Raw genomic sequence first — 4211 nt, 5'->3', positions numbered from 1 at the left:
GTTCCAAGGGGGGCAAAAGAAGTCAAAAGAGGACTGCTCCTTAATCAGCCAAGGATGATGGAGCCTCTCCTGAATTGTTTGCTTCCAGGCTCCCTGCCTCACCCTCATCCCTTGACTTAGGCAGAATAATGGTCCCCCAAAGATGTCCTTGTCCTAATCCCCAGAACCAAGGATGTGGGCACCTCTAGTAGGTGGAAAGGGCAAGGAAATAGATTCTCCCTTAGAGTTTCAATGCAGGCCTTGATTTTAGCCCAGTGGGGCACATTTCAGACTTCTGATCTCTAGAACTATAATAAAGATCATAAATTCGTATTGTTTCAAGTCATTCAGTGTGTGGCAATTTGTTACAGCCATAGGAAACGAATACACTCCCCTTCCCCTCCTGTTTTCAGGGAATGGGCCTTTAGAACTTAAATATGATGCGAATGGTCTTGGTAGGGCATCTTGACCATGCTCTGGAACTGTCTGGTGATAACTTTCCAGGGATGTGTAATTGTCACTCTGCAATCCTATGACAACCTCTGATTCTATAGGAATAAATTTCATGATCAATTGATGAACAAAACAGCTCTACCATCTGCCATTGGCGGGCTCCAATGCACAAGATAAAAGGAGGGAGGGTCTCTCCACGTTCTCTCAAAGAAGACTGAAGTAAGAAGGAAACCTCATAAAGCCACATGCAGGTTGAGCCACAGGCAAGCTTCTAAAGGCTTCCAGAGATGGAAGGAGCCTCCTTCAATTGGTCTATTCTGGAGCGGAGACTAGTCCAAGGCCCCCAGGGGTGCAGGACAGCACTGCCATTCATGCCCAGGCATCCTGATTTTTAACCTAATTCCCTCCGTATATACCAGTGTATCTCAAATGTTTTGGTGTCTGAATTGTCTTCTATTCTTGAATTTATGAGGATGCCAAGGAGGTTATGTTTCTGTGAGTTTTATCTATCCTCATTGACTTTACTGGGAATTAAAACTAAGGAAAGTCTAAAATATGTACTTACTTGTTTTGAAATAACAATAATAAACCATTACATGTTGACATACAAATATATTTATATGAAAGGTAACTGTTTTCCAAAACAAAGAGAAATGAGTGAGAAGAGCAGCTTTGTTTCTACATTTTGGCAAATCTTTTTAATAGAGTATCTCTGATCTGCTTATGCATTCAATCTATTGCAATGTGTTGTTTCGGTTGGAGAAAATCCAGCCTCACACAGATGTACAGCTGGACAACTATTTCAATCGCCTTTTTGGATAATTTTGAAAAATCTTTGATATTACACCAAAACTCATCAAGTAGCCATTTCTTAGAATCTAAAATCATATGAAGAATTTTTCATATTTTGTTACATTAAAAATCCATTGAGCTATCATGCACTTGGAACAGATCTTTTACCCATGCAAGATTGTTGTAAGGCTATACACTGGTCATTTGGATCTGTTGGTTTATTTGGTTATGCGGATCATCCAAATGTTCACACATTTTATAATATGACATTTATAAATCACATTTATTTATATCACCACTGATCTCACTAGAAAAAAATTTAAATATTGGGAAACTTTCAAGCTTATAGTGGCGGAAACAACTTGGCAAAATTCTAATTTTCACTTGAAAGCTGAAATGTTATTTCATTTCATATTACTGGCAAGCAATAATAGCAGTTCTTTTACTAGAAGTGGCAGGTTCCCTTTGTTCATTTTTGAGAAACCATCTGCCAAATACCCAAGTCAGAATAATTCTAGTTGTTCTGTTGTCATTCTTTGGGCTAAATACCACACTCCATTAAAAAAAATCAGCTAACTTAATGCACAATTCAAACAGTGCTTCCCCTTGGGGTTGCCACTGAACTTGGTCATCAGCAGTAGTACCTCATGTGTCCTTCCCATTTATTTACACTATTAAAAAGACAGATAGTCAAAGATACAGGGATTTGGTAAAATTAATAATTTTACTGTGGCAACAAGAACATTCTTAATGAAACTAGCAAATATTTTTTAATTGCAAAGGCCCCACAAAATTCAATGACTACTAGCGCATGGGGATGTCCTTGCCTTGATTCTCAGTAAGGCACCCGCAGTTTACTCATCAAGTTTTTGCATCCTCAGTGCACATGTCAACTGTGAAAAAGAAAAACAGCATCTCAGTAATCTCAGTATTACTTTGAAAATAGTTTCAACACATAGAATTCCCTAAAAGCTTCTTTAAAGAAGAAAATAAAAATCATCCCTAACCACCCTAAGAAATCCACTGTAAATATGTGCATGTGTGAGTACATCCACATGTGTTTAGAAAAATGTATCATACCAGACTGGCAAGGCCATGATAATTTTAATGTTTGCATAGTATCCTGTTGTAGGGATGGATGTGTGTGGAGGAGGGGGCACTGCTTGCTTATTTTGTTTTATGTTTAATTGACCCTACACTGAAGGGCTTATTCAGATCTTCAGTGTGTCCTGCTTTAAGCAAAGTCCCTCTGGAGCCGTCACTATTATGTGGCCCTGAGTAATTTCCTTACAGAGATTCTGGCCCCAAAAAGGTGGTGAGGGTGAGGGCTTGACACCAGCAGCTTGCTTGGTCCATGCATTAGTTCAACCAGAGAGAGGGAGCAGTCTGTCCATGGCGTTGCGTCAAAGGGAGCCCATGAAAGAAATTATGTACCCCATAATTTCATCCACAGCGTGGGGAGCTATCTACAGGTTGCTATGTCTGTTTCTATCCTTCTATTACTTAATTTAAATGCAGTAGATTTTATTCTGAAACGTGCTTGTCCCCCCTTGTCCACTTCTAGTCTGGTCATCATTTTACTGTAGATCCCACGTCAACACAGTAGAGAGAAGGGCTGGGAAGCTGTCCAGCCCCAGCATTCCTCAGCACAGTGATTCACAGAGCAGAAGGCGAAAGAAGCAAGAGTGCAGATCGCGGTGGGATTCCAGGAGCTCTCACAAACAACCCTGCTCGGACCCACTCACATGCAACCCACGGGCAGGTGGCAGAGGAATCGGAAAGGCATAAGGCTGGAACCGCCACAAAGCCAGGGCAGCACTGGTTTCAGTTTCAGACCATTTTCACAAACAAAAACTCTTTCAGCACTCGGAAAATTTTCACTTAGAAAAACAAAAGCCAGGAGTTGTAGGTGGGGAAGTTGGAAAACTTTATTTAGTTTTATTCCTCTCAAGTACTGTGCAAAATATTCAGTGAATACCCTCCTAGAGATCACTAATGGGAAGAAAAAGACCCTACCACAGGCACTGCCTCTTATGAAAAAGTGGCATTGGCATCAGAATACCTGGCATAAACCTGAACCAAGCATTGGCATGATGTATCTACCAAACAGTCACAAAGCAATGTGACCCCCAACTTTTCTTCCTTGACCTCTGAAGTAAGAGAACAGTATATACGCTAGTACCCTCGTTGGAATAGTATCTGACAATCATTGTCTGCTTCTTGGATTTCTACAAACCAATGACCGAAAAGCCACAGTTTCAAGTGTAAAAATGCCTGCACGGGAGGTGGGAACAACGGCCGCCAAAGGCTTAGGAATGAAAACCCCACCACAAACTTGTCTCTCTCTGCAGGAAACTTGCAAGAAATCTGACAAGAGCTCGCTAGCATTTTCCGAAAAGCATTGCTCCCAAAGCAAGCATCCATCCTGGCTGCAGCCTCAGCCATCGGGGTAGGGCGAGCTTCTCTGGAATCAACTTTCTCATTTCCCTCTCCCTCCTCTCAAGACAAACATTTTCTCCCAGCTTGAATGTTCCCCGCAGGCGCGCGGGCCTCCTGCCGCCTGGAGCCGGGCTGGCACTGGAGCGCAGCTCCTCCAGAGCGCAGAGGCACCCGACGGCCTGTGGCAGCCCTCAGCCTTTCCCCGCGACCTTCTAGAACAGCCCCGCTCTGCCTCCCTCCGGTCTCCCGAGTGCGCCCGTCATCCTGCCTCGGGAGAGGTGAACGCGAGGAAAGGATGACCACCTACACTCCCGGGAAATTCTGGGCACAGAAAGGCATTACTCCAGCCCGCATGCCGAAAGTCTCCTTTTCCTTTCCTTTTTTCCCCCTGTGCCTGAATCTCCTGGGACACTTAGACGGCTGGAGCCTCCCGACCCCAGAGCGGGCGACAGCAAAGTTAAACGCCAGCGCGCTGCAGTCCCCGGGCGCTGAGGCGTCCCCGCTCCCGCCTCCCACACAGGGCGCCAAGTGCCCCGACTCGCAAGTGA

The sequence above is a fragment of the Colobus angolensis genome, unplaced genomic scaffold (genome assembly GCF_000951035.1).
Source record: "Colobus angolensis palliatus isolate OR3802 unplaced genomic scaffold, Cang.pa_1.0 Scaffold35, whole genome shotgun sequence".
Lineage (NCBI taxonomy): Eukaryota > Metazoa > Chordata > Mammalia > Primates > Cercopithecidae > Colobus > Colobus angolensis.
This window is presented reverse-complemented; position numbering follows the sequence as displayed.